We start from the raw sequence: 13,055 nt of genomic DNA, 5'->3' as shown, positions 1-13,055 counted from the left end.
TCTTTCCACTGTAGTTGCATCCTAAATTCTTGGAAATATCAATCTGTCCTACTGTAGTGACATGACACGTCCTACAGTAAACCACGATATAGAGTCCTAAATTAAATGGTTTCCAGAGGCAAACAGGAAATTCAACAGGCAATACTGTTCATCTCAAATATGGTCACAGTGGAAAAAATTCTTTGAGCTCACAAGGGAAATTTAGGAGACTTCAGGACAGATACAGCGATAGAAGGCTTGCCTCAAGAGGAACTTCCACTAGTAGCAGGGACAACATTTATTTGCCATACATCACATGCTGTACCTCAAATTTAATTAGACAAAGGGCTCTTAAAGACACGTGGTATCAAAGATGCAAACCAGCAGTAAAGTAAATGCACATACAAGGCTGTCAAAAAGACAATCTACAGCTCTGAATTAAATTTAAATGGTATCATAGCATTGGCAGAAGAGAAAAGAAATGCCACTATAATGACACTACCACAGCCAAGTAGACTTTTTTACTGGTTAGTCAGAACTAGTGAAGAGAAAAATGCAGACATAGAATAACAGATTTTCTAGTATTATGAAAATACTTGTTCCTTCTTACTCACTAAGAAAATGTGCTGGCAAATGCATCTTTAAGAGCTAAATGGGTACAAAAAGCCTCATTCTGTTTAACTCTGTATCACGAGGCTACACAGATTTATCTTTGTAAATGCAAGGGTTTGACAGAACTTGCAGAAAACTATTAAAGGCATTATCTCAGCACATTTCAACATCCAGAGCAGTTCATTTTCTTTGTAAGCTACAACCACTGATATCAAAACAGACTATGCTACCAGTGTGTCGTACCTTAGCCGACTGACTTACACCTGTATTCCACTGCAGAAAGTAGGTAAACCTGTATTTGAGCCACGTACATGCAGATCATAACAGCACCTCTAATTAAAGAAGGGGAAAGCAGAATCTGCCATGAGTCAGTCACTCATGTTCATTAGGTACGGTCTTAAAGACAGGAAATGTTCAAACTATCAGCCTGACAGAAGAAAGGCTGTATTTATTCAATATCATTACCCTATGTGTTTGAGGAGGATACGATATTCCCCATTTAAGCTTTAGAATCACTCAAGAGCTGCCAGGCTTTATTCCAACTTAGGCTGCTGTTTTAATTCTGAGAAAAGATGTACCCTACAGTTTAGACCAACACATGAGTTAAGGCTCAAGTCTAAAGGGTGTTTTGGAAATCACTTTTGTGTTTTTGCAATAGATATTTAAATCACAAATTATTTTATACTAAAAAGTGTAAGAGTTATTTTGGTGTATGACTTCTAAGTGGCCTTCATTTCTTTCCCAAACCTGAGAAAACACCTAGATTTTAAGGCAGTCAAGTAACTAAGCTTTTTTTCCCCATAGGGAAGGTTTCATTGTGTATGGGAACTATTGAGTCATGGCCTGAAGCACTGATTGAGCACCTGTGGAAAGGACCCGGTCAGCCCTGGGAGCACAGGTGAAGGCAATTCATGTGTGTGATTGGAAGGGGTGAAGCCCAGCTGTACCTCTTTTAGACCTCATTAAGGGCTGACTGCTACTGGGGAAGAATGTCTTGTTGGAGACACCTTCTTGATGAAGCTTTTTCCCTGCAAACCTGCAATCTTCTGGTATAAGTGAGCAATCTTCTTCCCTTACTTTACAGCACCTTTCCATCGTGTGGGTCCTTCTCTGCTGCAGTGCTTTTCCCATCATATTGATCTGTCCAATTGTTACACATTGAAACCCAAACCTTTCTCTCATTTACTGTACTGTTACTCTCCCTACTCACAGTCTGTTCTATCTTATGGTGGGAAGTACTCTATCTTAACAACATAACCACCACCGCATCCTCTCGCTATCGTCCTATAAGGTTCTTAAGAACTGTAAGGTTTTCCCTTTGCTTAATTAAGAAATAAAAAAAACGAATGAAGAAAAATCAACACTGCTTCATGGCTGTAAGCATCTAGCTGCTACAATGCTCAATTCTATATTAGGTGCCTAAAATCTGTATACAACAAAATAAAGAGAATCACTGCCAAGAGGCACTCAAAAAAGCCAGATTTTCTGTAGAATCAAACCTTGTGCAATATGGGCAGGGTAAGGTCTTCAGTAAAAATGGCTCAATCATTTCCGACAGTTGCTTAAGGTCAGTTGAAAAGGCCACATCAGAAAAAAGACAAGGAAGAGAAACTGCATGAAGAGGTTCTTGACAAAGAACTCTTTCGTGAAACAGGAGAAACAGATGTATGATCCACATGCCTTGAAAGATGTGCAATTCTTGCTTGAAATCAGCTGATTTGAAAATTAGGTGGTAGGCAAACTAATAGAAAAGTTCCAGTTTGTCCAGATTCAGCCTAACTACGTGCACACCTTGAAAATTTTGTTAACTTCTACTTAATTTTACAGAAAATAAATCCATCCAGATTTGTTGACTGGATGGGTAAGGATGAGGAGATCTGTCTTCGTCCAAGTCTAAAAGTAAATGAGTGCAGTAAATATTTCCTATGTCACTTAAAAAGGAAACAGGTTATATAAACATGAGAGAATTTCAGGAGTACATTTTGGGAGATGGGAAGAAACACACAAAGTAGAGCTTAAAAGTAGTGGGGGGGGAGCGGGGAAGTCAAATCATCCTTAAAGTGGAAATGTTTGGGGAAGAAAGGCAAAAATAACTCAGAAGTCTCTACTGTAGAAGAGATTTTTGCCTCTTCCAGAGTACTGCAAAGATACTCAAAACACTTCCTAGAAAACTGAAGTCTCAGACAACTGACTTCGAATTCAGCTATTTCTCAATGTTGATGCATCTGTTGAATAAGATGTTATTCACTAAAACCTTCAGTCTAGCAGAAGGCTGCTTCCAGTAGTGAGGCAGCCAGGCTATAACAGAAATGCTTACATTGCCTGCATATCTTCTGAAGGCCAAATAAAGACAGCACAACAGGATTTGCCCTTCAGTCTTTCTAGGATATAGAACAGAGAAAAGGAATAGCAATAACTAAGGAGCAGTGACAAAAAAAACAACAACAAACATCCTTCATGTTAGATAAAATGGAAGAAAGGAGACAGATATGAGCCAAGATGAAAAGGAGGGTATGACCAAAACCCCTACATCTAATAAAGTATTTTGGAGAACTTCTAATACTGCTTCTGTTTTTGTTTTTTTTTAAATCAGTTTTACATCTCAAACATTGGTATACTTTGTAAAAAAACATCCTTAAAAACATCAAGTAACGAAATTAAGATCTTAAGATCACAACAACTAGACAATTGTCATCAGTTACTCAGCCACACACAATCGAATGGAAAAGAAAAAGAGACAAATAACATTTTCTAATATTTCAAATAATAACATTTGACAAATTTGACTCATTCCATTTGTCAAGTCCAAGGACAACAGAGCTGATCAGTACAAAATGAACAATAGAAAGGGTTTTCATCTCCATTTTTGTCAACGTGACACATCTTTATCCTGAGCAACTACAAAATCAGGCAATTATGCTGATTCCCATCCCCACAATAAAGGCAAGGTAAAAATACTGAGCATTTATGGTTTGAGTAACTTCTGCCAAACTACGATATTGCAACAGCAGCCTTGCTAATAAAATGTCAATTTTTAGTTATTTAATGAGGTGAGTGGCATATTTAAAAATACTCTACAGCTTGTGAAAGAGCTAGAGTTTATCTCCATTAAAAAGCTCTTTTCATAACACACATCCAAAGTCAACAGCATGAAATCTGAGTTGTATATCAGAAATTCATGTAGGGAGAAGGATATTTTTCTCCTAATTGGGATAAGCACAAATATGTATATTGATAGTACTTAGAAAAAGGAAGGGTTTTTGTGTTTTGAGAACAACCATTAATCTGTTAGATAAAACTGGGAACACTTGGCCTACTGGACAGAGCATTAACCCTCTATGAACCCACCGTTTTAAGTACTAAGAACACAATCTTATAATGAGGCTGACGCTCCAGCACTGTCACTGAGAAGCAGCTTTACTCCCTTCTAAGCTCCTTCCCCAACTTACACTGGCAAAAGGTGAAGCTACCTAAGGAACATTTTCATTTTGGGACGTGAACAACCAAACACAAAGAGGCCATTCAATAACACATCAGCTTCTCAGCAGTTCACTGCACTGCCACAGAAATGCTCTGACAGGTACTGGAGAGAGACAGGCATGGTGGCACAGGTCATATCTAACTACAGTCTTTGGGGAGACCAGGAAAAGTAATGACATTCCCACGTAAAACTTCCAGTGAACTCCAGCGTAATTTTTTCTGATCAAAGCATCACACAAAATATTTGCTAAGCATAAGGTACAAGAAATTATAAAATGACATTTGAAGACCTCTGGATTACAGAATATTCTGAACAACATATCTAATACCTAATTATCAGTTGTGCAAATGACATATTCAGCAGACAACTCAAGTTTGCCATATCAACTCATAAGATCAGAACAGTCTGAAGAGAGGCCAAAGCAGTTCTAGCAGAACAGAGAACTAATGGTGCAATAATTCAGTTGGACACAATGCAAAAAGACCATCGAGTCCAACTTCAGGGCTAATCAAAAGTTAAAACATGCCATTGAGGGCAATGCCTCTTGACCACTGACAGGCATGGGGCATCAATACCTGAGTAGAAAGCCTGCTCCAGTGCCTGAGCTTCTGTTTTTCAAACTAGACAAACCTAGTATCTTCAGCCTCTCCTTACAGGACATGTCTTCCAGCCCTTCTATTAGCTTTGCTGCCCTATGTGCAAAAATAATGAGAGTAAATGACAGTTGCCCAAATATATGAGATGCAAAAAACTTGTTCTTGAAACATGAATGTGAAAGAGAAAGACTTTTTTTTTTTTTTAAACCTAATTTATGAGAAATTAGATTATTTGGATGGTCATCTACCCCACCTTTTCAGATCTAAGAAATATAAAATTAATGTAGAACAGATTTTCTATTGAAAGTACAAAGTACGACATTGCTTTTTCAAGTATAGTTTTCTTAAAAGGCTACCTTCTTTCTGATTTAGCTCACTACTTGCCAGTTTTTCAGTATGCAAGGAAGTGCTCTTAAACACGTCTTAAGTAGTTTAATATTAGCATTCTTCTGTAACATTACAGTGTGCAAGATGTGTAATCAGGACATATGAAAGCTACTACCCCGGAAATGAATAAAGGTATAAGGACTTTAACACAAGCTGAACAGAAATGAAAGCTGATACTTTTTTATCAGTCACTACAGCTGTCAGAGGGAAGTTTAAGAGCACACTTGGGCCTCATTGTGCTAGTTTCAGCATGTAAAGCCAGAGGTTTAAACTGCATCTACTCAAGTAGAGCTTAAGTGAATTTCAGCATGCCTTTTATATCAGCACAGAACTGTACCCACTGTGCAGAAAGTCTCCTTACATCATGAAAAAAAGCCCCTTCCTTTCAGTACAGGGCAGAAGTGCACTACCAACAGTGCTGTGAGCTGCTGGCTGTTCAGTAGCCAGCATGGATCAGCTAGTGAGATGAAATACTGGACCGATGGCAGGCAAGTCCTATTGCCACGGAAATTCATCTCAGCAGCTAGCTGGCAACAGCCAAAACCTTAATGATCTTCCAGACTGAAACTCTTCCTTGCTCCTTATTTAACTTAGATCATTAAAGAGAGCTCCAAAATTCTTGTTTTACTATCCAATTTATTTAACCTGACTTTCAAAACACTGACAAAAATTGGAAAGTATTTCAGCAAGAACAGATTAGCATTTACTAGGGGCATACAGACTGTATTTGTCTTTCAAGAGAAGTTAGAATATCAGAGCAAAGTTTATTTCTAGAACTGATTTATAAGTAAACTCAGTCTCTAACAAAATAGCCAGTAGAAACAAAAATCTCTTACTTTCAAGTATAACAATAACCTTCATTTAACTTGATTAAAGGCTTCTAAAGTATTCAGAAATGGTTGATTTTATATACGGTAGACAGCTGTAAGGTTAAGCAGAAAAATACACTGGAAGCATTTGCAGGATTCTCCCTTTGCATGCTTTCTTTCCATTCTAGGAAAAGAAAAGTAGTTGCAAAGCATGGATAGTTCTACAGAATAAACAGAATGATACATTTCACTACCTAGTTAGAGAATCAATAGTGCTGAAGAAGTGATTGAAACAACATTGCTCTGATAGCCTGGTCAAATATCCAGTACAACTGATCCTGAAGTCTGAATGCTAAAGACTGAGAATTGTTATTATTATTATTTTATTTTTTTAAATCTTTTGCCTACACAGAGCATTCCACATCCTTTTCCTGTTTGGTCAGACCAGGAAACACAAATACTGATTTCACTGACAAATTCTCGTCAAGGTTCAGGAATGATAATTCTTAATTAAACCCAAGAGGAAAGAAAATCGTTTTCTCTCTAATTTTGCTTTATGTCTGTTTAAAGTTCACACACAATTTCTGAACTTACAAACACCAAACTTTCAGACAACAATTGAGTTCTTCAAAAACCTCTCTCAAAGCCATTTGCTTCAGTTCTCTGAATATTTTCCAGATTCTTTCCTGAACTTGCTAGAACTTTTTCTAGAATCCCCACAAATAGAGATACATATTTTAAATATTTTGCACCTGAAGTTCCATCAACACACAGAGACTGAAAGCACTCTTCTGCTCCCTTCAGTACTTGAAATCATCCCTCTATCACACTTACTGCCTGAGCAATGAACTGGTACCTCACTCAGACTGTTGAACTACTTGTTTTCTAAACATCTCATTGCTACCTAAGGAATGGCTGCCTTGTTTTGCAGCCCCTCCTCCTGCCAGAACAACTTCTGAATCCCCTGTATGACTACCATTAGTGAAATACATTTCTGTAAGAATTGACAATGTTCCAAAAGGAGAGATGCTGAACCTTCCAGAGCTGTTTCTTGGGAGTTTCTAAAGTGTGCTAAGCAGATAGGAAAGCTGTATCCATACAAGGTATTAATATGCACAGAAAACAGTGCTGTGAAGCTCCTTTATCACAGGTATTTGCAAAGGAGGTATGAAAATGTCAGTGTAAAAATATTTCAGAATTTTCCCAGGCATGATATACATACCTGCTTAGTTTCTTTTTCCCTTCTCGGGGAGAAGGTTCCTTGCCAGGTGGCTCAAATTCCAAGATCAGGAAAGACAAACACGGCAGACACAGAAAGATAATACTCTGATCTTTTTAGGAAAAGAGGTGGTGGTGTCCATTTTCATGTACAAATCATACCAAATATAAGACAAAAAACTGACGGTCTAAATAAGTGAAGGTGTGGATGCTGCTGTTTGCTTTATACTTCGAAGCAGCTTTTACATTTTCCAAATTTATTGCTATTTTAATTATTAAAACCAGCAAGCTTTAACAGTATCTAGGTAGAAATGAGCAACTCAAACCAACTTCAGGAAAAGAAAACTACCTGACAGCTCCTGTTACTTAGGGTACCACTTTCAAGGCATTTTAGTCCTACAAGCATTTTTCTTACACAGATGTAGTCTTCTCACAACAGGGGACTGGGAACAGTGTGGGACATTCACTCTAGTTAGGCTACGCATACAATTTCATTCAGCTTCCAACATTGAATGCTGTTAAAATGCTTTGGTATAAAACGCACAACGTAAAAGCTGGGTAATTACCAGATTAGAAACATTCCTCAAATTTATTCCTTTATTTTCTCTCACAAAAAGGAAAGAATTGTAGGTCTGATACAGAGGGAAAATGGTACAGCACAACACTTTCTCAATGGTATCTTAAATCCAGTAATTTTACTCTTCTTTGTCTACAGCATGAAAAATCAAATCTATGCATGCACAGCACTCAAACAGGACCCATCAAGATAGAGTTCAAGGGCAACTTTCAAAAACTGCACTAAAGCAACTGCTAGAGATTTGTATTTTCACTCTATCAGACATACCTGTGGGCAGGGAAAGAGAAAAGAACAGCGCTCTGCAGCAAAGGAACAAACATGGAGAGAGCAGGGAGGGGATAAGGAGGAGAGAGATAAGAGACGGCGTTTTAAATCCAACAGAACTGCTGCCCCAGTGAAATGTATGCATATAGCTCTGCACTGCCAAAGATCTTCTGTAAGAGTGTTACTCCACTGTAGTCACATACATTGCAGACAAGGACTATCACACAGTGCACTGGTGTGTCAAGGTTCAGTCTCTTAAGACATCACACAGTCAATAAACCTCAAGGCTGTAAAATATGGCAGAAATGAAAATTCACTGCAGCTTTTACCTTTAATGACAACTTGATTAGAAGCTATCTGAAAATGCTCCGAGAGGACCTTGAAACACGTTACATAAAACACTAATGCACCACTCACAGTGCTTGTGTGATTGGTCTGATTCATAGGGAAGAAAGGAAAAGCAGCCTTAACAGGTAATATAAAGGAAACAGCAATAAGCTTCATTTCCTACATTTCTAAAAAGGCTGAAGAATGAGGGTTTAGTTATAAACCTACTCTAAGGAAACATAGCAAAAAGGAATACATTATACAGCAAAAAAAATTTACACAAAGAAAGCAGCAAACAACACGATCCAAGAACAACAGCTGGTAAAAGTGAAATCAGTTCTTTCTATCAGTACGGAACTCCTCCCTTCTTATTTAAAGAAAAATAAGTCACCATAAAACCATCCACCTGCTATTTCTTACCTATGAAAACTCCTTTGTCAGGAGGATGAGGTCAAACCAAGCGGTTGATTACTGTCAAATATGATCGTCTCTTATCAGGAAATAAAAAGCAGTAAGGCAAATAGCAGTTAGTTGGACTAATAGTCAAGGTTAAACGTTTTGGAATGCCCGTGGGATGTATGAAGAAATGCACTTAGCTAATAGGAATAACAGGACCTTGTGAGACTCAAAGAAGGGCAAGGATCACAGGATTCTTAGCTCATACAAACCATGAATAATAAATCAAATGAATCACATCATTGACTTACAATCTTCCTCATGAAAAGGACTTTGCTACTTAAGAGCATTCAACGAGAGAATTCCTGTCCCTCAAACTAATTTTCTTCTCTCTGTTCTTTGCTTTGTGTCTCCCTAGTACACAAGCTGCTACAAACATAGGCAAATGCCACCATTTTAGCAGAAGTTCCTGGAAGGAGCAATATCTTGGCTTGACGACACAAATACAGACTTTGGGCTTCAAGGCTTCACCTAATTAAAACCAACAAGACAACTTTTTGCAAGGCAAAAACAAAACCCTGAAAATTTATCTCAAGGTACAGCTGAACTACTATGTCTGGAACAGAAGAGGGAGGCTCCCACCTTGATAAAAATTTGCCCCATATCTGAGGGGCTCTATCAGCACTTGGGTCACCAGTTCTCCATAATTACAGTACCCAAACTCTGTCCAATTAGAATGCCTATCTCAATATCCAAATCCATTCACTGAACTAATGCTGGTTTGCATAAAAACCTGTTTACGTTCTTTCCATGGCTATGGATTACAGTCACTGTAAAAAAAAAAAAAAAAAAAAAAGAAAGAAAAATGACAAAGGAAGAACAAAAGTAGAGAAAGTTAAAGGACGGCATTATACCACTCCAGTCCCTTAAACTGAATACATAAAAATAGGAAAACTGTTCAATTTCTGAAAGTATCTCCTCATCAGATTCCCCAGCCAATTAGCACTGTGCAACACACTCACCTTCTTCAGCAGCTACTCCTGATGTTCAGTGCCAAGTGGCTGCAGCAGTATTGCTGTGGTTCCAAATCAGGATAAACAAGTGAGTTCTGCTGGCACTTTGGGAATAATGTGACATAAAGGAACCTTATGAATAAATAAGCCATATCAGAACCTGATTTTTTTTTTTTTCCCCACCATCTATTTAATAGACTAAGCACACACTAAATCAGATCATGAAAGCAGTGTTTGCCATTATATCTCCATTACCACTCACCTCTCCTGTCAATAACATTGAACTAATGCTCCCATTCTCTCATGGGACACCTAGGCAATCTTATTTAGAATTCCACCTGCTCAAAATACAAATACTGCACTTACAAAAGTCTCCAAAATACCTACCACACAGTTATAATCAAGTTACCCTGTCAGTGCAGGGCACTTAATAGCAACAACACCTAAAGTTTTATTAAAATGTGAAAGCCAACACGAGGAGGAAAACTGCACATTAAGTTATCTTACAGGGCAGCAAAATTGTTAGATGACAGTAGAATACAATGTCAGAAACAACAAAAAAAATTGCAAGGATATAAGTAAGATTGAAATTAGTAGGACTACTAAGATGCTACACATTGACTCAAGTACAGAAGTTGATGGTATAAAGCTTTTAGTATAAAAGCTACATATAAACCTTTATACCAGGTATAAAGCTTTTAGCTGTTTTTTTGTTGTTTAAATCAAGGAAAAGGATTTTGGTTGGAAGGAGATGACTTAAGACTGATAACAGCTGTCTTTATTCTAAACCATTTTAGGAATCTAGAGCACTTCAGTGTTTTGCCAGATTCTACCTCATGAAGCAGATTAAGGATTTTTGATGATCTGCACTCCAGGTTGCTGGCTGCTTCCCAAGTTTTAGGCAGTTTAGTTTCTGGACTTTAAACAACCTGATCTTCTTATATTCACTATTCAGCCACTTTGTCTTTCAGCATCTTTCCAGTCCAGGCTGTACAAGCTGGCTTCTTCCTAGTCAGCAAGATGGATTAACCACTCAGGAAAGGGAAGCATATATTAATTAATCCTTACACACTCATACAAAATAAATTCACATTCTGTCTAACAGAAAGAGAAAACAATCCGTAAACCTTAAAAAGAGCACTAAAGAGTTTTCACTAAACATACTGCTTCACTTTAAATTACTCCTTATATTCTCTCAGACAGGTACAGACTAGGAGGTAGTATGGCAAGTTATCTTACATAATGAAAACACCAAAAAAAAACCAACAACCCATGAAGGATTTTTTCCTCCCCTTAGGTTTGGCAGTCACCAGTAACTGTGTGAACTGTGGGTCTTGCAGTAAGCAGAATTTCTCACAGTCATTACACAGAGAGGAAGAAAGAAAAAGGTACATCACCCATTTAGACTAAAATGGGCTCGATGTCCACAGGCAATACAGTTTCAATAATAAACAAGAACAAACTAGTTCCTCCTTTTAAAAATGGGTTTCAGCCCTTCATGAAATGGTAACACTAATTAGAAAGAACCGACATTATCTGTTTGAATTGGGAGTGAAGACAGAATTCCAACAGGCAAACAACCTCAAATGCTGTCCTTCTGAGGACAAAGATTAATAGATACAGTAAGTGACACTCTCTCCACCATCTCTGCATTTTCTACACAAGGCTGTTTGCTGAGATAAAGCACTTGCATTGTACTAAGTCAAAATTCACTCCTGCATTTAGGGATATGAGTCACACTGTTGAAAAGGCTATCATAGCATTTCATGGGGAGAAGCAACAGAGCCTGTCAGGCACATAGGGTTGTAAATTCAAGTAACAGAAATCTCAAGAGCGAGCCTTCATTTGAAGAGTATTCTATTCCTGCTTTGGGTATGGAGAGAGACCTAACAAGAATGCATTCTCTGAAGTTGCCTGACCTCATTGCCAGAAAGAGAAACCTGCCTTCAGAAGGTGAGATACCCGCGTTACACCGCATCTGTAAAAGATGGAACCTACACTCCCTACATTAGCATTTAGGAAAGACTCACTCGAGACTTAGCTCCTGAAAACAAGGGGACATTTATCTCCCCCCGCACGTACTGAAAAGTTCGCCACGGGGAGATGACAGAACTCGGGGCAGACTCGGCGCGGTCTCCCGAAGCTGCCGTTCGCGCAGCCGAGCGCACAGAGCGCCCCGGGCCCGCCGCGCCCTTCGCACGGGGCCGCGTCCCCGCGATCCCAGCGCACAGCGCCGATGAGCGAACCTGGAAGCGGAGCATCGTTACACCCAGCCTCTCCGCCAACCTTTGGCCAAACGCTGCTAGCCACAGCGCGGCGAAGCCGGCAGGCGGGTGACAGCTTTCAGGAAACCTTTTTCTCTCCCTAAAGGCTTACAGAACCCCGCCAGCAGTACGGACGTTCCGACGACCGCCCGCCACCTCGCCGGCACTTCGGCCCCGCGGCCGCCCGTCCGCGGCGGTGCCCGGGAAGGTCGTTACGCAAGGTGACGGGGGCGGCCGGGCCGCGAAGGCCGAGCTCCGGCCGCTCCTCGCGCCGCTCTCCCGGGCGGGCCGGGCCGCCCGAGGGCTGCGAGGAGCGATGCGGCGCCGAGGCGGCCGCCGCCCCGCGCGGCCGCGGTGAAGAGGCCGAAGGAGCGGCCGCATCGCCGCCGCGGCCTGAGGGGACGGCGGCCCCGCACCCCCGATCCGAGCGCCTCCCGCTCCTCCTCACCTCCTCCGACGCCGCCCGTGCGCCGCAGCCTCCAGCGCCGGGAGGAGCGCATCGCCCATGGTCCCTCGGCGGAGGCCGGCGCGGGCTGGGTTGGGCTGGGCTGTGCAGCGCCGCGCCGTGGGGGCCGGGCCACCCGAAGGCGGGCGGGCGGGCGCAGGGAGCGTCTGCAAAGTGCCGGCCGCGAGCCCGAGCGAAGCGGGAACCGTGCGAAGAGAAGGGCGGGAAGGAGCGCGGCCAGCGGGCCGGAAGCGCTTGCGAGAGGCTGAGATAGAGGCAGGGAGCGCGTGCAAAGCGCGCGCACGGCGCCCTGAGAACCTTTAACGGTCGTAACGGTCGCAACGGTCGCCCCTCAGGCAGCCCTCACGGTGCGGGCGGCCCGAGGCGGGTCCGTCACTTCAGTTAGGGTTTTTCTATAAGCACTACGCGGTAGCGCGGATCGCAGCGCGCGTCTTTAAAGCGCCTTCCTTAGAGCTCTTTTAAGTGATAGCAGAAACAGAGCTCAGGGAACCGTCGGGGCCGAGGACGCCAATATATTTTTATCAGAGGACGCCCACGCTGCGCGAGCGGCGAGACGGGATGTCTGCTGCGGGGCTCCCGGGGCGGGAGGCGGCGCGGGGCAGCGGCGGGCGGAGGGCGACACCTGGCGGGCGGCAGCGCCTCCCGCTGAGCGACCGGTCCGGCTGA

At 41.5% G+C, this 13,055-nt stretch overlaps 1 protein-coding gene across 4 annotated transcripts in view; it reads right to left on the bottom strand.

Moving 5' to 3' along the window:
- MGAT5 (alpha-1,6-mannosylglycoprotein 6-beta-N-acetylglucosaminyltransferase) overlaps positions 1-12,526 on the bottom strand; it is a 115,526-nt gene extending 103,000 nt beyond the window's left edge. For 2 of the 4 annotated variants that reach the window (XM_085228765.1, XM_085228768.1), the window contains exon 1: positions 12,372-12,526. The gene's annotated coding sequence lies outside the window, so the exon portion shown is untranslated. Of the gene's footprint in view, positions 1-9,668; positions 9,764-12,371 lie in introns of all 4 variants that reach the window. The other 2 variants (XM_085228766.1, XM_085228767.1) reach the window with 2 other exon arrangements.
- Positions 12,527-13,055: the final 529 nt, after the last annotated feature.

Source organism: Meleagris gallopavo, chromosome 7 (assembly GCF_905368555.1).
Source record: "Meleagris gallopavo chromosome 7, MGAL_WU_HG_1.1, whole genome shotgun sequence".
Lineage (NCBI taxonomy): Eukaryota > Metazoa > Chordata > Aves > Galliformes > Phasianidae > Meleagris > Meleagris gallopavo.
This window is presented reverse-complemented; position numbering and strand designations above follow the sequence as displayed.